This window comes from Rhinopithecus roxellana, chromosome 8 (genome assembly GCF_007565055.1).
Source record: "Rhinopithecus roxellana isolate Shanxi Qingling chromosome 8, ASM756505v1, whole genome shotgun sequence".
NCBI lineage: Eukaryota > Metazoa > Chordata > Mammalia > Primates > Cercopithecidae > Rhinopithecus > Rhinopithecus roxellana.
This window is the reverse complement of record NC_044556.1, coordinates 84,288,408-84,310,590: the sequence shown is the minus strand read 5'-3', so window position 1 is coordinate 84,310,590 and position 22,183 is coordinate 84,288,408. Positions and strand designations below refer to the sequence as shown.

Below are 22,183 nucleotides of genomic sequence, written 5' to 3'. Positions count from 1 at the left end.
TGGCAGCCGCAGTTCTCTCCTGCCCCATGTAGCTGTTAGGTACTTGCAGGCTGCAGAACCTTCCAAACACCCCAGCTGGGATGGGAGGGGGTGAGCAGGAAAGCTGCTGTGCACCACACATGCTTGCAGCTGTCGGGGTTGGGGTGGTGGTCCTACATCTAAGGACAAATGGAAATCTTATTGTTCTGAATTGCATATCTGGTGGCTGGGCCAAACACTCATTCTAATTAGTATATTTTTCAGTCTGTAGCAAAATGCCTATCATTATAGGAGAAGAAATAGAAGCCATTTCAAACTGTGAAAGAAGAAAGAGAAGGATATCATAGAAAAGTCTGGGGGTCGTGACTGACACTCTAATGGGCAGTCAGGGACAGGGCCAGTCTAGGGGCCTTCTGGCAGCACCAAGGAGTGGCCTCATCCAGATGCTTTTAGTTGCCCCAGGACTTTATTCTGGTCCCACACAATGGCTAGACATCTGTGTAGGGAAACAGAGCCAAAATTCCTTCTACCCAAAGAAAGAGATACGTGGCAGGGTTGTAACTTGTCCTCTGTAAATGGCACAGCCCAGGAAGTCTGAGGACAAGAAGTCTTGAAAAAATGTGAAGAGTCTGATCCAGCCGATCCACATTTACTCACCCTTCTTACAAATTCCAGATGAGCTCCCTTATGAAGCAGGATATTTCCCTGACGCCTTCATGGGACTTGCAACAAGGGTGCCTCAGTTAGTCAGTCTGCCACTCTCAATGCCTCATGGGAGTGAGTACATGAGTGAATGAGCTGGAAAGTGGAGTGCATGAGCTCGATAATCACCCAGACACTTCAGCGCTGGTGGGATCAAACTCCGTTCACTCAGACCTGGTGCATTACACTGCTCACAGGAGGGAGCACACAGGTGAGTGGGTGCAGTAGCTGGAGAGAGTGGTTTTTGGTACTGGCAGGAGTAAACTCCATGCAGTCCCCAAGGTAGCATCCAGGCAGGGTGCTGGAGACTTCTGAAGCCCCAGGGCACATGTTACAGTGTTCTTTTAGCTCTGTTGTCTGTGGAAGGCTTAAGTGATAACAGCTCAGTGAGTCCTCCACCCTCTCACATGAGGCAGCTGCCCTTGGCCAGTCAGAGCAAAAGGTCAGTGTGACAGCCTTTTGCATCCACACTTGTGGTTCCTGAGCTCTTGTCCAGTATCCAGGAATAATGAGATTACGTGAACAAATTGAAGGATGCTAAATGCAGAGGATTTTATTGACGATGAAAGTGGCTCTCAGCCAGAAGAGGATCTAAAAAGGGGATTGGGTAGGTAGGTAATTTTCCCCTGGAGTTTAACCCTCTCCAGCCAGATTCTTCTCCACAGTTACACTGTCAAACTGTCCCTCTAAAGTCAAGCCACAAGTACATTTTATGCTTCTCTCAACATCCAGCCATAGTCTCTGACATTCTGCTGATTCTCTCCTTTCTTCTGACTGAGGGTAGGGTCTTTATAAGCACAGGAAGGGGGAAGGTGTGGGCCATGGATAGTTTAGGAAAAGGCAACATTTGTGCAGAAAAACAGGGACAAAATTTCTCACTTTGGGCCACAGTATCAGGTCTTTTGTCTTGAGGGTAGGGTTTTGTCCTTTTTTGCCCAGAATTTCTTTGCTTCCAAGCTTAGCACTTCGAGGTGATTGGATCATGGGTGTGAATCTCTCAGGAATGGCTTGGGCCATCCCCTTGGTGATAAGTGAGCTCTTACTCTGAGTTCACAGAAGATTTGGTGGTTTAAAAATGTGTGGCACCTCCTCACTCACTCTCTCTCTTTTGCTGTCTCTCTTTTGCTTGCTCATGCTTCGTCTATGTGAACTGCCTGCTCCTGCTTTGTCTTCCAACTTGATTGTAAGCTTCCTGAGGCCTCCCTGCAACCTGATGCCAGAACCATGAGCCAATTAAATCTCTATTTTTTAAAAATAAATTACTCACTGTCAGGTATTTCTTTATAGCAATGAAAGAAAGGCCTAATAAAATAATGTTAATAATCCGAGTCACCCATATTTTTTGGTAAATTGGTTAAAAGACTGTATAGTTTTAGAAAGTAATAATTCAGTGTTTTTTATACTATAATCTCATAGTGTCTGTTTAAACATTAGACCACCCTTTAAACTAGTCTTCTGAAAGTCCTTTTTTGCAGCTATTTCAGTAGTTGTTCATATTTATTACTTGTATATGAAATAATAGAATGATATTTAAATGATACTCTGGGCCATGAATGCATTTCTCAGAAAGTTTTTTTGTTGAAATTTAACATAGTCAAATTACATTGATTAAATTATTTATGGTAAAAATTCCATCTACCACTAGGAAAAACTTAACTCTGCATTTTTCAAAGTGTAGTTATTTCCCAAATAAATACAATATGGCAAAAAACTGTGCATTTTGTGGGTCAACATATATGCTATGTCTTCTACAGCTGTTGTCTTCTGAATTACTTTAGGATGAACTATCCTGTTTCATACATAAATATCTAAAATACGTATATTTTTTCTTTGAATGCGTGATTAGTTTCTTTCTAGTCAAAGGAGATTTCCCCCATGATCAAATTCAATCATCTTTCTATATTTTGGAATTCTGCTTGAAATATGCTTATTTTTATTTATGAAAAATGTGCCAGAATATCTGCAAGTGCAATTTTGTAACACTTATTGTAGCATATTTTCCAATTTAAAATCGAGTTTACAGCTAGAAATAGCAGAACACATGAAAGAAATATCATTATGAATTTTTAAATGCTGTGAATTCAATAGCATGGCTAAGAAAACTAATAACAGTGCTTTGGCAATATTTTTATTTTAAGATCATAGTAAGAGTGGACAGAACATGTTTAATAAATGAAACTGATATAAATCTAGAATATATCATTTTAAAGGTTTTTCACTCAGCACACAATAGTTCATATTTAAAAAAAACATTTAAAACTGAATTTGGATAAACTGCACATATTGATATGGTCCCATAGTCTTTCATTTTTAGATGTTTTCAGTGCTGTGCCAGTTATTGATTGTCTCTAATGTATAAATTTCCCCTTTTTTACCTGCTCTGTGAAAATAAATCAACCCTTCTAAACATTTTTCTGTTAACATTTTACACTGAAGCTTTGTCAATAAGCAGTGGTGAAGAAACATTGAAGAATATGAAGTTTTGTTTTCTGCTCTTCTTGCGTTCATTTGGTATGTCCCTGCACTGTACCTGGCTTTTCCGGGCACTAGGCTCCTGTAGTGCCCACAGCTTCACCACTGCCTGCCTCCTGCTATGCATGGAGGCCAGCAGCATTTAGCAACCAGTTGCTCTCTTCTGGTACCACTTTTGGCTGGTTTTGTAGAAAACTGCCCCTGGTGAGACACACCCCCATGAATTACTTTCACCACACCTTGGAGAATATTTTTCTGGCAAGTCCACTATAGCCATTTCTCTGCTCTTCAGTGAGTCACAGCTGTGTACCCTCCAAGGATATCTTGTAAGACACATATGTGTCTTTGGAGAAGGGGGTGTTATTTCCTATCTCAGCCAGGGAGTAATAATTCTTATTTTGAACTTTTTTTCTATAGTCAGTTAATTTACTAGAGATTCTAGGGTATGTTAGCTTATGCAGGTAGATGTATCTCCATTCACAAATTGTTTGGTTGACTGAAACTTGGACTCAGCCGTAGACTCAAGTTAATGAGACTGAATTGCTAGATCATCTGTGGCATAATTCAGAGCAGGAGATGTAAAGGATTAGGGAGGTAGAGCAAATGAACTGAATTTATTACCCAATTTTCTTTTGCAGTTTTGATATTTTTATTGGAACAAATCACCATAACCACTGTTTTAAGTTTCTTGTGCTTTAAATTTACCAAAAACTTTGTGACTGAAAACTTCATACATGTATCATCTTACAGTTCTGGCAATCAGAAATCCAAAATAAACCTTAGTAAGCTAACATCAAGGTATTTGAAGTGCTCAGGTCTTCCTACAAATTTTAGTGGAGAATTTGTTTTGTTAGTTTTTCAGCTTTTAGTGGTCACTTATACTTCTTGGTTTGTGGTCTCTTTCCATGTTCAAAACCAGTAGTATTGAAGCTCCTCTCCTAATTGAATTCTACATCTGACAGCACATCTTTTCTTTATGATTCTGACCCTTCTTCCTCTCTCATACAAATACCTTTGTGTTTATATTGGGAGTCCCTGGATAATTCAGGATAATCTTCCATTGTGAAGATCCTTAATTTAATGAATGTACAATGTCTCTTTTGCCATGTAAGGTAACATGCTCATAGGTTCTGACATTAAGACATGGGCATCTTAGGGAGACTGTATTTAGTTTATCACACTCTCTGTTACTGGTATGAAGCTGTTGATCTAATTCCTTATTCTCCATACTAATCTGCAAGTGGTTTGCTTTTACCTGGCAGGCCCAACAGTGTAGTTCTAGAATGTTGTTTCAGGGCTTTTCCAATTCTTTTCCCTGTCATAATATAGTCAATAGGGAGATTGATCATCTTGACAATTCGAAAAACATCTAAGTGGTCTACTAAGCTAATGACATTCTACTGATTAAACCTGATAAGGAGGAAGTCACAAGTACATTTTATGGAAAATTAGGTGGAAAATGTACCCAACACAGTTTCATAAACCTGCCTTCCCAGTGTAGATTTTGTTATTTCAGTGGTCTGGAACATGTCAAGATAGCTTCTCCAAAGAGAAATGCAAGTTGTCATACCTCTCATTATCTACTATGAGCAAAGTATGTAATACTTAGCAGTCTATTTTGGAATTTTCAAGTATTGTTTACTACATTTTAGTGTGCTACTTTGGCTCATTTACAGAATTGTACACAAGATGGCCATTTATAAGTGAGTACGAGAGCAAAAGAAGATGACTCCACAGCAAATTCAGATTCAGTCTGTAGTATAAGGCATCATAATACTGGGGCCTTGTAATTCAACAGATTTATTAATATTTATAATGTATGCAGCATATAGGAATGCTATATGAGTCTCTAGTGAGCAGAAATAGAAAAATTGCAGAGAAAACCTCCAGGATTTTGAATAAAATCTGTGCCATGTTTAGCATATGATACTATTCTCTTTCTGAGAAACAGAATCTGACTTGCTACTGGGTCTTGGTAGAGAATGAAAGCCGAACCATGGTGGAACCTCAGATGATCAATGTACCTTAGCTTTGTGTCACTTGTCACAACATTAGGCATGATCAGGAATTCATTTCAGAGCAAATAAAGTGCTGAAATAAACTTGTATTCGTGTAATGAATTTGTTTTATCACATATTTCATCACCCGAAGAAGCTGGTCTATTTGAAAGATACACTGGCATATTGAAGACTCATTCTGACACCGGTTGAGAGAGAGATGCCTAAAAGGATAAAATGTATTCAGAATACAATATGTTTTAAATAAAAATTCCTTATATAGTATGGTTTTCCACACAGCCAGAATGCTTGAGTCTGAAAAAAATAAATGTGAAAATGGGAATACCTCCTACCATAATATACCTAAAAACCTACCCAATTGCAGAATACTTGTTTCCTACATGGTAAGCTTGAGCTCAGTTTTTTTGGAGATATTAATTCTCAAAGTGGAATGAATCTAGAAAGAAAACTGAATTAATGGTTTCACTAAATTGAAAGAGGAGACTACCTCCTGGACTTTTGGGGCTCCCTATGCCATTAAACTAATGGGAAAAAAGGAGGATTAATCTACTGGATGGAGTAATTCCCTCTAAGTTTTAAGTGAAAATGTATTCCTTCTACATAATGAAGTCAAAGTAGACTATATGTACATCCCAAGAGATTCTCTGGTGCACTTTCCAAGTATATTCACGCCCAACTGTAAACATTGATAGAAAATCACAGCAATCAGAAAAAACAAACAAACAAACAAAAAACATCCTGAGGGTTTCAGACTTTCTGAGAATGAAGATTTAGGTCAGTACAGAAAATAATCTTGACCAGAGGAGGTGAACTCAAGGGCAGGGAAATGCTGAAATGGTAGTTAAAGAATGAAGCCGTAGATGTCACTTAAGGCCTTGAGAACAATTACAGAAATCAAGATTGGTAACTTTGGATGTTTTCTATTTTTTTCATTACATATGTGTATTTATTTGTATATATTAATCATCGTTTCCTTTATTCTTTACATTTTCATTTTTTATACAGCAGCAGAATGTCTGCATTAGAAACCTCCACATGAAGGGCTTTCCTCAACACCATGTGGCAAATTCTAGAGGAATGATTTTTAGGAAATTTCAGCAGTGCATCTCTACAGTGACTATTCTGTCATTCAGCAAGCAATAGTCTTGACATCTCCAAGATGAATCTTCAGTCTTACATCTTTGAACTGCAGGCAAAGGCTCTCCTGTAGCTCAATCCTATGGGAAATGACTATGACTGTTACTTCAATAATTTTTCGAAGTATGCTTACTTCTTACTAACCAACTTATTATAACTTCGACTCCTGTTGTAGTTAACAGTTTTTTTTTTTACAGTAAGCTGTTCAAATACTGCGTGGTTACTATCTCTGGATTGGTCATATATTGATATATATAATAAATTACATTGGTTCTATAATATTAAACTGATCTTAAATGTCTGGTGTTAACCTCACTTGATTATTTTGCATGTATTTATTATACTATTCAATTTTCTAAATTTATGTTACCTATTTTTGCATCTACATTTATTTTGGATATTGGTTGGGGTTTTTAATCAATCAATGTTAGTTAACACACGTTATGTCTACCACATTGGCTTACAAATAAAAGAGCACTCATAAATTAAGTAAAAAAGTCCAAGAATTATCACGTTCACATGACTTAAGCAAACCTTTAATAAGTAAGCTGGCTTTAAAATTATTGATAAAATAAAAACGAAATATCCTCAGAATTATCAGCATACATTTTTGTCTGGGTATTATATTTGTCTTTGCTAGATATTTTGAGATATCAGTGTTTGTCACAGAAAGTTCTGGAATCATAAATCTAGTCACAACAAAATAATTTTTGAGTGAATTTTTTGATAAGTAAAACTGATTTAATATTGTTGGTTTAATGAAAACTGCTGAATATTCTGGTGAAATAATTTCACTGGTGAAAATGTCCATGTAGTAAACCTTAATTTTCACAGAAAATAAACTGGATAACAAGAAAACATGTAAATATTCTAGATAAACTCTTAAAAATATGAATGTATAAGCACTGTAGGTGAAGCTTTTGTGCTTTTCAAAATATTCTTATTAAAAGGTTAAGTCATTTCTAATTCAGAAAACATTGGAAACGTGTTCTAAAAACTGTGGAATTCTTCTCATTCATAAAATGCTAATACCTGGTAGGCAGCTTAGAATTCCTTGCTTCCTCAGTTTTCACTAAAACTTACTTCCTTGGTTTTCACTAAAATTTAAGGTTACTAAGATAAGAATTATAGTTTATATATATATATATATGTATGTGTGTGTGTGTGTGTGTGTGTGTGTGTGTGTGTGTATATATATATATATATAAAATATACCTAAAGATGTGTTATTAGTGAGACAAAGAATATTTTCTAATTCAGGAGTTATATTAAAGTTAATTTAAATTATAGACTTTTAAAGGCTATTTATGAAACATAGTAGTAAGAAACTTGTAAGTAGGGGAGAGATATGTGACAAAAGTAATGTATATGAAAATGTATTTTTAGTAAGAAAAGTTATACAAAAAGATAATTTTGCATGAGAAAAGATGTCATATGGTTAATTTTTTGACCTAGGATAAAATGACTTGTTATTTAAAGAAGAAGGAGAAAATCTGGGATTGAATGGAAAGTCGAGACATGTTGTAGATAGTCTGTGTAAGTCATATGTAGTTTTTCCTGTTTCTCTGTGTATCTATCTTCAAGCACATATGGAGAAAACAGAAAGTTGAAAAAGTTTAGATAACAAAACATTATTTAAAATCTGATAGACTGATAGACAACTGGAGAAATTTTGTTGAACTTTTCATAGTTAAAGCTCTTAGTCTTGATTAAGTTAAAATAAGAAATACTGTAAAGAAATGTACTTGCAGTTTAGCAATTCTTTTTTAATATAGTTAAGCATGAAGCCAGATTTAGTGTGGAGCCAAATCTCACATACATGCTTGCACTACTTCATATTATGTTTGCTGTTTTGCATGGATAGTTCTAGCACTGTAGTAATTACTGGTCACGTGCCTAGAGGGAACTTCTTGATTGCATGGGATGTGTGGTAATATTGGTGCACTTAAGAACACTGAATTGTGTATTAGGAATAAAATACTAATCATGTGACTTTTAGGCTCTAAGAAACATTCCAGCCTCCAAGGTAAACTGATTTGGAAACATTTAGAGTTAGTTTCTTGTTTATTTGTTTTTGCTTCTGATTTTCATTTCTTTGCTCTTTTTTCTTCTTTGGGTTTATGACTTGTGTAAGCATAAATTATGACCATTGATGATTTTTATTTTCTAGTGGAAGAATTTTATTTGGTTCTGTGAAGAGTTACATTGCTTCCTGTGGATTTCTAGCAAGTCATCATTTGCTTTATTTATTTATTTATTTTTTGAGGCAAAGTCTCACTCTCTCACCAAGGCTGGAATACAATAGCACGATCTTGGCTGACTGCAACCTCTGCCTCCTGGGTACAAGTGATTTGCCTGCTAGAGTCTCCCAAGTAGCTGGGGTTACAGGCACCTGCCACAACATCCAGCTAATTTTTGTATTTTTAGTACAGATGGGGTTTCATAACGTTGTCCACGCTGGTCTCTTACTCCTGACCTCAGGTGATCCACCTGCCTCAGCCTACCAAAGTACTGGGATTACAGGCATGAGCCACCAAGCCCAGCCCATTTGTTCTATTCATCTAAAATTCCTAGGCTACCTTTGTTGGGCCTGCAGGAATTGATGGAACACATCAACCACTTGGAATTTGGCTGGTTTTGTTTGCTTCTGATTATCTAGAGAGCTATGAGAGCTCTAAGCTTACTGGGCAACAACAACAACAACAACAAATACATAAAAGACTTTTAAATAAGTTCTGAACAGAAATAGTACATTACTTTTTATTTGAAAAAGTAGATGAGAACAAAAATGTTTAAATGATGTTTATTTTGTAGGCAATTCAATTCAATTAATAACAGATCTTTTCCTGTAGGTAATGAAAAAAATCTGTGATATGGGTGCAAAGTTTTAATGTTCAGGAGATTGGCCTTGTCATTTAGAAAATATATTGATTGGAGTTTTTCTCAAACTTATTAAGTTGTGTTGACCATTATTAAAAAAAGTGACATTCACTTGAATGAAGTAGTAATAAAAATGTGAGACTTTCTAGTGAATTTTGATCCCAACCATTTTATTACTTATGGGACTTCATGTGTGTACTCAAAAACAAAATATGTGCAAGTATTGCACTGGTTTGAAGATTTTGGTGGTAAAAGTTAGCAAATCAGTTGTCAGTACTGTATCTAGAAACCAATCTTGGAAGTATGCAATGATGCTCTTTTTAAATAGTTGAAAATAAATTATTTTGGTTTTTTCTTACTTTTTCCTTGTTTTGTTGTGTAGTATTTAAGTGAAAGAAGATAATTTATTCTTATTTCACTTACCAGGTTTTAATGATGGAGAGAAAAAAGTGAGTTGTCTTACTTTGATATGCTTGACATGGAATCTATGACATTTTTTATGCTTTTGATCACAATTCTGTCACTAGAATGCTAGTAATTAGATGCATGCAGTGAATAACCTAACTACTTTTATACAGTAGTTTGAAATTCTGCAGGTGCTAACTCCTAAACACCAAATAACAGTGTTTTAATTTGTAACACATCAGAGGAAATGACAGGACTTTCAGTAGTTAAAATATCTTTTTAACTAGTTTTGTGCTGTTAAGTTACAGGACTTTGACTCCTGGGTCTGAAAAAGGCACTGACTCCTGCTAAATTTTGAGCATTGACATCAGTTGAAGCATCATCGTTGGATTTGAGAGAAAGGGAACACTCAAAATCAACTGCTTTTGCGAGACACAGGGCCATAAATTAAAACTATTCAATTCCTCTAAGACCAGGAACTGTTGGGGAAGAGGTGGGTGAGTGATATTGTAAGGGCTGATTTTGAGAGATAAGATTAGTTCAGAGTTTTTTTTATAAATTAATGTCAAAAATACACTGATTCAAGGCCAACCTCTGGGCCCAGGTGTTGGGATAACAAGTCTTTCTTGGAGCATTAATCCACTTTTTAGTTAAAAATTGGAAAAGGTTCTAAAATGTTATGAAAATCTTACTTTGCAGCCAAACTGATTAAAATTAGATAGATTTGTTTATAAGGTTATATTGAAATTGCTTTAATATTAGCAACACATCATACAAAGGTAAGCTTTAGTTTTCTCTTTTTAGAAAAGTGTAATACTAACAGGCAAAATAATTTGTTTATCTTTGAGAAAACTGCAGGGAGAAAATGGAGGGGGAACAGACAGATTTAGTTTGCCTCATGCTGTCTTAAGTGTTAAGTCTTATTGTTTGGGAAACTGAGTTTGCTCTGTATAAAGAGTAAACATTTTTGTTTTATCATTTTGGCTAATGAATGACTATTTTATAATGACTTGTGATCCTGCTTTGTGCCATCAAGTATCTTAAAACTTGACAGATTTTCCAACAGCAAACTTTTAAGTTCTAACTTCAGTCTTTTTGTCCTCAAAATAACTTTTTTTGATATTAGTTTCTTTGAAGTCAGAGAGAGAGACATAGTAGTAGGTTTATTAGGATTATTTGTTATGTTAGTATTAGGCAGGATGCATTGTCAAACATGAGGCGGTGCTTAGCTTCCTTTGGGTTATATTTATATAGATGTGTTGTTAATATGTGTTCCAGGATTGTATGAGATTAGTAAAATTTTAATATGTTTTGATATTTATGTTGTCGGTAATAATTATGATTATGTCAAATTGTTATATGTTGCAAAAAAACCCCACATTTTCTTGTCAACTGTGTCTTTAACTATGGTTGTTTAAAGACTTTTGTCATCTACAATTGATGGTTTGCTTTGATCTTTCTAAAAAAAAAAAGTGACTTATAATCAGCTACAGTCCAAGCCTGCTTCCTTGGAAGAGTTCATGAAAAGTACTCTTGAATGCAAGTTTCTGATAACTTTGGAGATTTTTCCATTGGATTAGAGAGAAAACTTTCAAGGCACTAATTGAAAGGCTGATGTGTTTGTGAAGATTGCTAACCCAATATGAAGCAGAGCAAGAGTTGATTGCATGGGCTAAACTAATGGAGGACAGAAATAATTTTTATGGTTTTTGTTTGAAATATTGCTGATTCTTTTTCTTTTGTTTTTCAAAATCTGGAGAATCTTTTTCTTTTGGGCTATTTATAGCCTTGGAATATACTTTAAGTGTATTGTGTATACTTTTGTAAGCATAATTTGAGTCATATTTCTCTTTCTTTGACCAATTTCTCCAGAATTTGTAAACTATTTGTGAAACTTCCTAATTCATGGCATTGTGTTTGTTTGCATACAGTTAATAACCACAAGTTTTCTTTTGTAATTGGACACATTTGAAGGAACTGACTATTTTCTCAGAGCTCTGACCAAAATGGCCTTGTGAGATGTTTCAGTTAAGCCAGTTAGGGAGAGTCTATATGGACAATGATTCCTGTCACATTTTTTGTGCGTAATCAAGCCAAGTACATGGGGCTAAAGCTAATTTTTCAAGTAGATTGGTCCCTCATTGATTTGCCTTTGGTGGAAGTGGTGGACTGAAGAGAGAACTATTGTATGTCAGAAGAAAACTCTATATTAGATTCACCTTTGATTCCTGGGTGGCTACATGGTCAACCATGGTGTGGAGCTGCTGACAGCACCCCTCCTCAACATGAAGTGGCCAGAACGATTGACAACTGGATTCCTCATGATTGAGGAATTGATAAATAGAAAGGGAGGACTGAAACCAGCCCAAGAGTCCCATAAACAGTTGTTGTTGGATAAACATAGAAATTGATCTCTGGTGTTTCTGTAACAACCCCAAAGAGTGAAAAAAGAAAATGTGGTACATATATACCATGGAATATTATACAGCCGTAAAAAGGAATGAGTTCATATCTTTTACAGGGACATGAATAGAGCTGGAAGTCATTATCCTCAGCAAACTAATGCAGGAACAGAAAACCAAGCACTGAATGTTCTCACTTTTAAGTGTAAGCTGAATGATTAAAACATATGAATACATGGTGGGGAGGCTGTTAGAGGAGGCTGGAAGAGGGAAGGAGACCATCAGGAAGAATAGCTAATGGATGCTGGGCTTAATACATAGGGAATGAGTTGATCTGTGCAGAAAACCACCGTGGCAGATGTTTACCTACATAACAAACCTGCACATCCTGCACATGTACCCTGGAAGTTAAAATAAAATTTAGACAAAAAAGATAAAGGAACATTTAATATTGCTTTCAAGTTACACATATAATTTTTTCTTTTCTTTTTTTTTTTTTTTTTTTGAGACCGAGATCTCCCTCTGTCACCCAGGCTGGAATGTAGTGGTATGGTCTCGGCTCACTGAAACCTCTGCCTCCTGGGTTCAAGTGATTCTTCTGCCTCAGCCTCCCAAGTAGCTGGGATTACAGGCACATGCCACCATGTCTGGCTAATTTTGTTGTATTTTTAGTAGAAACGTAGAAACGTGTTTTCACCATGTTGGTTAGGTTGGTCTTGAACCCTTGACCTCAAGCAATCCATCAGTCTTGGCCTTTCAAAGTGCTGGAATTACAGGCACATAATTTATTACTATAATTATGATTCACAAATTATTATTGGCTTTTACAAATTGAAAATAAAACATCAAAAGATAAAGCAATAAGGGCCTAAAATATACATATGTGGTGTATAAAAAAAATGAAAAGTAATTAAGTAGACCTTCAATACATATTAATTACATGCAATTTAAAGTAGTTTATAGTTAATAATAAGCATAAAATATGTAACAGAAGAGATTAACTATTAAAATACAATCAATGATTAATATTGTATTTATTTTATATTGCCATACCTTTTATTATAATACAACTTTACTTAGATTATAATTGTAATGAAAGTATGCTATTACATTCAACACATATCATTACCTCTCATGGCTAATAACTTATTCTATAATCAGAAACATTTTAGGGTATTGTTCAGATTTCCATGTCTATGCATATTGACATTGTTAAAATAAAAACAACTTCTCAGATTAATAGTTTACCTTTAGTAGTGACAGATATATTTGAGGTTGACTTTAAGTTTCACTGTTCAACTCAAATTGTCTATCAGAAATTTGCTAATTTAATTCTGAATAAATAAAATAATTATTAGTATTTTTGTGAATAATCATAAAATAAAGTATTTTAGCTAAATTAAACTTAAGTCAAAATGTAAGCTTCTTTATATCAACAAATATACAGGTTTCAAAAATGGTATAGATTGGGATGTACCTCATATAATAAAATGTTAATATTCAATTTAAGAAATATTAGTTTTATAAATAAAATTTTATTTTAACACAGTCTCACTCATATCGATCGTATGTCTACAGCTGATTTTACACTACAACAACAGTTACCATATTGCTTGCAAAGCTTAAAGTATTTTCTGTTTGGCCCTTTAAAGAAATTTTTCTTAGGTTCTGGCCTAGAGCAATGCTTGGCCAAATAATTTACTTGGCAGCTCCCAAGTTGTTAATATTTATTTCATTTTCTTTCATTTGCTCAACCAATTCTCACTGTGCCTCTAATATCTGGGTTTCATAGTTTGTAATTGGGTAGCCCAGTGTCTGACTTTGGATTTACTTATATCTGTGAACATCAGCAGGGTTATGGGCCTTACTAGGTCTCATTAAAGCTGATTAATGGTAAGCCTACTAAATAAGCAGACACAGATAAAATCCTTGGTGTGTGATTTGTAGTTTGTCTGGGAATGTAGTTCATGAAAACTGAAGAAAATTCAATAACACAGAGGTGAAATATTTCAATAGTAATGGCAATATACATAAGAAAGGCAGATTGTTTTCTTTACCATAGCTGCCTTCTCTTATCATTAGTTTTGCAGAGAATATAATAAAAAATGAAAGCATTTTATGTGAGTTTTTATTTGACCTTTCAAAAGAAGTATGAGAAAGCTGTATTTTTTAAAGGTATGTTGATCAGAATAAGCTAAATTTTGCTTTGATCACAAATGGCTCCCAATTCTCATCAGCTTGTAAGAACTAATGTGTGTCACTTAAATTAAATGTTCATTGAGGGTCAGCTTTTGCTCTATACCACATTGCCTTAATTCCATATCTGTAATAGGAAGAGCAGCTCATATCTAGAATATTGTTGGTGTTGTGGAAAAAGAAACATGGCAAACAAATGAGTTCTTAAAACATCAGCTCTGAGGTGACCCGAAAAAGTTATCTGGCCACTCCTAGGTTCAAGAGCATAAGGAAGTAAAATCCTCCTGCAGGTAGAGACACTAACAAGTCTGCAATAATTTCTTTTTCAGGGACAGAAAGCAAATGCTGAAATGTTTTGATCAGTAATTTTAAAACACTTTGTTTGGCATATAATCTTGGATTCTTAGTAGATACATGTGTTTATAGGATTCTGTAAATATGTGCATAACAATATGATAGCAAATCTAATTGGGGGTGGGAGAGGGGTATAAGAAACAATGAACAAATCACCTAGGTCAGAATATGGTTGCTTCTAATAACAGGTTTTTGAGAAAAGTCAGAATAACTTGCAAATAGTTATATAGAATAACTTGCAAATGTTATGGTAAACAAAAGAGAGAGATTCAAAGAAAATTCTGAGCTCAAAAGTTAACATTTTAAATGTATGATATGCTATCACTGTCTTTCAACTCTAATGTCTCAAATTATTTGGATTTTTGATAATACTATATCAAATATTAAAAATGATCAGATTCTTTAAATTTTATGGATGAACAAAAAATATGGCCTTGGTGTATAATTTAAACTCTTTTCTCCAACTTTCTCCTTGGAGAAATTAAATTTCAGCATATTGAGGGAATCACAATTGCAATTCTGAAACAGCAAGTTTTCGAAGATATTTTTGTCAGAGAGTGGGTGCCCTTGTATCTCTTAGCAGCAGGCTAAAATAAATGGCCATACAAAATATATAACCTGTCTTTCTTTTCTTGAAACTGAATCCAGGAAGATATCATTGGATCTCTTCAAAAGAAACTCAAATAGAACATTTGCTGAATGTGATCATTAGAGGAGAGGCAAATTCTCTTGAGTTTCAAATATATATAAAAAAGATTCCGTGAGTTGAACTTTAGTGTAGCTGCTAAACTCCAGGGATAATGAATATATGCTACAAAGTTTCAGAGGGGAAATTTGAAGATTTTTAAAAGAAAAAAAAAGAATCATACAATCATTGAATCTATCACTAATGACACAATGTAAAAAACTGTAAAAGACAATCTATAGATACTTGAGGGGAAGAAAACAAAACTGTAATGTCAGAATCTTGCACTCATCAGAAATAACATACATCTGTTGAAAGGAGCAAAGAAAGACATTTCAATGAGCTTTATGTCAGGATGGGATGAGTTTATCATCAGATCTTCCCTAAAAGCAATGATCAAACTAGATATATTTAAATATATATGTGTGTATATATATATATATATATATATATATATATATAGAGAGAGAGAGAGAGAGAGAGAGAGAGAGAGAGAGAGGGAGATCAGAGCTCTGGTAAAGATATACAAAGACATACAACAAATTTAAAAATATTTATACATGAAAACTACTAAATCTTGGTCCAAAATAATGTGAGAGTATGGCATTCTTATCTGAGTCTTCCTTCATTCCCTTAAGTCAGCCTCAGTTACTCAGTTATTCTACCAAAGAGCAGTCATGAAAAACAAAACACCTCATCACTAAAGAGAGCCCATAGTGACCCTGGATCTCCAGATTCAGAGACGAATATATTGTGAGATTTACAGTAACATAAACAAGTTTAGAGAGAGTGAATGACAAAGACCAGCAGATCCATTAGCCAGAGGTTGTGATTATGTATGAGAAACAATGGACCAGATTTAAAGTTTGGCAGATTAGCCAACAATTTAAAAGAAAGATCCAAGAAATGAATAACCCTAAGGGGTTATAATAAACACACCATATATTCCTATGGTTGACTGTAAGGCTGTGCATTTGTAGGAGAAACTAAAGTGGGCCTCATCTATCCATACATTCCTGGCTAACTGTGGGAATGTGCCCAACTTCAGAAAAGATACAAGATGGTCAGCCAAAGTGAGAGTGAAACATACTTGTGAAACACCTTGAATCCATTATTTCAACACACACATGAGGGTGGTAGCCTTTAGACTCAAGATGTATAAGTACAACTTTTGCCTAATGATGACATGAACACTAAGCTATATAAACACAGAAGCAATCCCTAGGGACTCAGGCTTAACAATTTAGATTTAAATTCCAAAAATTGATTAGAAATATCTGTGAACTAATGTCATGAGATTGCTCAGATTTAATCCAGGCAAGGTGCTAACCAATAACAACAACAAAAAAAGCAACAAAACAACCCTTGGAAGAAAACTTAGAATTCACTAAAAATATAGTATTGAAAATGACAATTTTTCAATGAAAAGTTAAGAGACAACAGTACACATGACACACACACCAGTATGTTGCAGGAAGTCAGGGACCCCGAACAGAGGGACCAGCTGAAGCCATGGCAGAAGAACATAAATTGTGCAGATTTCATGGACATTTACTGGTTCCCCCAATTAATACTTTTATAATTTCTTATGCCTGTCTTTACTGCAATCTCTGAACATAAATTGTGAAGATTTTGTGGACATTTATCACTTCCCTAATCAATACCCTTGTAATTTCCCATGTCTGTCTTTACTTTAATCTCTTAATCCCATCATCTTCGTAAGCTAAGGGTGTATGTCTCCTCAGGACCCTGTGATGATTGCGTTAACTGCACAAATTGTTCATAAAGCATGTGTGTTTAAACAATATGAAATCTGGGAACCTTAAAAAAAGAACAGGATAACAGCGATGTTCAGGGAACAAGGGAGATAACTATTAGGTCTGACTGCCTGAGAACTGGGCGGAACAGAGTCATATTTCTCTTCTTACAAAAGTGAATAGGAGAAATATCACTGAATTCTTTTTCTCAGCAAGAAACAGACCTGTAAAAGAGAATGCATTCCCAGGGGCAGGTCTCTAAAATAGCCGCTCTGGGAATGTCTGTCTTATATGCTTGCAGATAAGGGATGAAATAAGCCCCAGTCTCCTGTAGTGCTCCCAGGCCTATTAGGACAAGGAAATTCCTGTCTAGTAAATTTTAGACCGGTTGTCTGCTCTCAAACCCTGTCTCTTGATAAGATGTTATCAATGACAATGCATGCCCGAAACTTCATTAGCAATTTTAATTTCCCCCTGGTCCGGTCCTGTGATCTTTCTCTGCTCCCATTTGACTTGTGATATTTTATTGCCTTGTGAAGCATGTGATCTCTGTGACCCACACCCCATTCATACACTCCCTCCTCTTTGAAAATCACTAATAAAAACTTGCTGGTTTTGCTGCTTGGGGGGCATGACAGAACCTGCTGACATGTGATGTCTCCCCCAAACACCCAGCTTTAAAATTTCTCTCTTTTGTACTCTTTCCCTTTATTTCTCAGACTGGTTGACACTTAGGGAAATAGAAAAGAACCTATGTTGAATTATCGGGGATGGTTCCCCTGATGCCATTAAAATGCTGCCAATAGAAAGTGTTTGATATTAAAACTAGCAGACAAAGCTTTTAAAGCAGCTATTATAAATACGTTAAAAAAGTGAAAACCATCTTCAAAGAATTAAAAAAAAAAAATGATGACAGTGATTCATCATAGACAGAATGCCCGTAGAGAAACTAAACACTAAGAGAAACAAATGGAAATTCTGGAGTTGAAAAGTAAAAATACTAAAATAGAAGATTTTCTAGAGGTTTTCAGTAGGTGATTTGAAATGACAGAAGAAAGCATCCATATACTTTAAGATACAGAGATAGAAATCTGAAGAACATAAAGAATATAATACATATTATCTTTTTTCAGTAAATCAATGCCTCCGTTTGGAATCCTCAGTACCATTTTTTTATATTTCTCAGACAGGTCAGCCTTCACACATCTCCCCTGAAACCAAAGGGCTTTTTTCAAACAATGGTCAACGATTGCCATTACATCTTCTATTGTCTCCATCTCAATAAAAGCCTGAATTTTCATCATCATCAATATGCAATTCTTTATTTTCCAATAAGCCTCAGCAAGCTTGAGGATAGCACTATTAGAATAGCCAGAATGGGCCAAATTGCTGAGATGTATCACATGTCCAAGATATTGCTTTTGAGATCTGGCTCTCCTTCAGGTTTCTTTATTCTTTTATACTTCTGGGATAAATGAACTGTCAATGGCTTGCCAAATACTAATGCTGGTGTGGTTGTATAATAATCCACTGTAACCTGAGCATCCTCTGTGGTTGTCATTTCAATAAACGCCTCATTAATTTTATTTAGAATCATATGATTTGAAATGACTCCAAATAGTTCTACTAGGTATCTCAAGTTTTTCCCTTATTGAAAATCCATGATGTGAACAACTCTGCTAGTTTCCACTCTGACTTTTTGCATGTGTCGAGGTCCTTGCAGGTTTCCATTTCCAGCACCCAGATTTCCTCTTGCTCCAACTGTTGGTCCCCCAAGATGAAATGAGGGAGGTGGAGGGTCCTAGAATTCCTGGCGCTGGATTTGTAGACTACTGCAACATGAATGGATCACCCATTGTGTGTCTTGTATCATTGTTAGGATTCCATTCTGGGTAGATTTCAAGAAGAAGCTGGCATTGACGACTGTGACTTGCTCCATTGATATGCTGACTCCACTCCGTATTAGAATGACCTAGCAAATCACATATAGAGCACAGATGGGGATAACCTTTTGGTAAGAGTCCATGGAAGTCTTCAATATTGCTACTTGGAGGAGCACCCCTCTTTTTCTCAAAGAGAGATCTCGCTTGTAAGGGGCCAGGGCCACATCCCATTCTTTCATACTTACTGTCAAATTTCTGATAATTATGTGAGATCTCACCAGAAAAAGAATCATCCCTACACCTTTCTCCATCTCTTAATCTGTCATCTTCATAATTCATTCTCTCATAATAACCAGATTCTTGAGAATGACTTCTATGGTCATAATCAATCACTGGATTAAGACTAGGAACACGATCATCAAAACTCTTCTAAAGTGCCTTTTTTTTTTTCCCAATCATCCTTAGGTACTGTGTATGGAGGCTCCCGTGTAGTAGACCTGCCATCTCTACCATAACTCAAGGTAAGGCCTTCTTCATTTCTCCTCTTTTCAAGCTGTAGAAGGATTTGGGGCAAATTGTCAGGAGTAATCTTGTCCTCTGGATAATGACCTGTTCATCTAAATCTCTAGCAAACAGACCAAAGCTGGCTAAAATGTTACTGGCCTGGTCTGCATCTCCACAGTGTTGAGAAGATAAAGGGAGTGGACCTCTACTTCCAATGTTAAATATAGACTGCAAATGATGGGAAGAAGTACTAGCAGAAGACAGTGTACTATGAGCTCCTTGTTGATTCAATGAAGAACCCATTCCAAGATTCATTAAACTAGCAAGGCATGCAGTACCCTGGTCCATCCTTTCAAGAGATGCTGGCATACTTAAAATACTGGGTAGCAGCAGCAGGAAGGCCTATTTCTGCTGCAGACAGGTCATGCCCCTGACCCTGTGAGTCCCTACTGAGAGATGACTGCTGGAATGACTTGGACATTGTAGAACTAGCTCTTGTCTATTTTATACATTAAAAAACATTTTTTTTTAAGACGGCCAAAAAGAAATCTCAAACTAGAAAGCTAGGTTAACTTTGCTTCAAAAAATGGTAACGCCAAGAAAAAGGATCAATAAGGACTGCAGAATCTCCTTCAAGTGGAGCACCAGCAGACAACTTTCGTAGCGATCGGATCGCGGAGGCTCCTACAATCTGCTGCAGCAACGGGTGCTGGCGAGAGGTGGTAGCAGCGGCTGCAGCCCTAGAACTCTCCAGATGGCAAAGAATCTCCAAGTGACAAGAAATCCAAGATAGTTCCCAGAAGACTGAAAGTTCAACCGAAGGTAAAGAACAAGAAGAGAAGTCCGGTGAAGACGGTGAGAAAGACACAAAGAGTGACCAGACAGAGCAGGAACCTAATATGCTTCTTGAATCTGAAGATGAGCTACTTGTAGATGAAGAAGCAGCAGCTGCACTGCTAGAAAGTGGCAGTTCAGTTGGAGACGAGACCGATCTTGCTAATTTAGGTGATGTGGCTTCTGATGGGGAAAAGGAACCTTCAGATGCTGTGAAAAAAGATGCAAGTGCTTCAGCAGCAGCAAAGAAAAAAACTTAAAAAGTGTCGTTTCCCAGGGAGTATGGAAGGATTTGTCACTCTGGATGAGGCTGGTGATGAGAAAGATTCGAAACTTCAGAAACTTCGTAAATAGGTCATGGCATTTAAATCTGGTGACAGAAGTGATGATGGGTTGGTTGAAATTAAGGTGGACAAGATAGAGGCACTTGATCAAGAAAATGAAGCAGCATTGGAAAATGGAATTAAAAATGAGGAAAACACAGAACCAGGTGCTGAATCTTCTGAGAACGCTGATGATCCCAACAAAGATACAAGTGAAAACGCAGATAGTCAGAGTGGTGAGAACAAAGAGGACTATACAATCCTAGATAAGTATAGAATTAGACTGTATTAGCCCAATGTTCCTGTTGGTATAGACTATGTGATACCTAAAACAGGGTTATACTGTAAGCTGTGTTCACTCTTTTATACAAATGAAGAAGTTGCAAAGAATACTCATTGCAGCAGCCTTCCTCATTATAAGAAATCAAAGAAATTTCTGAATAAATTGGCAGACAAACGCAGACAGAAGAAGGAAATTTAAGATGTGCAAGAAGATTTGATGTTTTCAAAGAAAATAATGGTTCTTTGTTTTTAATGTTAACTTTTTTTTTTTTTTTTTTTTTTTTTTTTTTTTTTTTTTTTTTTTTTTGAGACCGAGTCTCGCTCTGTCACATGGGCTGGAGTGCAGTGGCCGGATCTCAGCTCACTGCAAGCTCCACCTCCCGGGTTCCCGCCATTCTCCTGCCTCAGCCTCCTGAGTAGCTGGGACTACAGGCGCCCGCCACCTCGCTCGGCTAGATTTTTGTATTTTTTAGTAGAGACAGGGTTTCACCGTGTTAGCCAGGATGGTCTCGATCTCCTGACCTCGTGATCTGCCCATCTCGGCCTCCCAAAGTGCTGGGATTACAGACTTGAGCCACCGCGCCCGGCTAATGTTAACCTTTTTAAAATACAATACTGATAGAAGAAAACTATTGCACTCTTTTGTTTTAGTGGAGAAATAATAGATGTCTGTTCATGTGTTAAGTGTCATAGCAAAAAAAAAAAAAAAAAACACACACATATGGTTAAGTTAATGAATATTTTTTGTTTTATCAGAATGACAACAGACAGAAGTACTTTGTAGAGATTGACTTCCTAAGCTACTTAAGACAACTTGCACCACTAAGAAAAAAATGTAGAACCATTTGGAAAAATGAAATTCAGTAGTTCCAAGTTTCAAAGAAATGTCAACATGTTATTCCATTCAATAAAGAACAAAACCAATAGTATTTTTGTTACTTTCATCTGAAACATTCCATGCTTTAATCTGAGTCTTGCAGACTTTCATTTGGAGTTTGAACGTGTTTTGGTTGCATTTCATTTTTGGAGAACTTCATTAACGTGAGATTGGCAATTCAAATGCAGGTGCAGTTTTCTGTTAATGTCATGCTATTGTTTGGGTAATAAGAAATATTAAGTAATTGCCTTTAGACTTTGTAATCTTTCCCTTGAGTTCCTGCTAGATTTCGTATTCTAGTAGCCAATGTATTTTCAGTGAAATGTAAAAATACTCCCGTTCTCTTTGACCAGTATTAATTTTTGAGATCTTATTGCTTGTCACTTGATTCCTGTAATTGTCATACATCTCTGGTATAAGCAACATTTGTTTTTTGAAGTGTGTAACCATCTCTTCATATTTTCAAGATGTAATTTTACATTTCTGCATTTTA

At 35.9% G+C, this 22,183-nt stretch overlaps 2 pseudogenes; one reads left to right on the top strand and one right to left on the bottom strand.

The window, feature by feature from the left end:
* Positions 1–2,664: 2,664 nt before the first annotated feature.
* On the bottom strand, positions 2,665–19,855 carry LOC104660002 (annotated as a pseudogene).
* Positions 19,856–20,121: 266 nt separating this feature from the next.
* Positions 20,122–21,012, top strand: LOC104660003 (annotated as a pseudogene).
* The last annotated feature ends 1,171 nt before the right edge of the window (positions 21,013–22,183 follow it).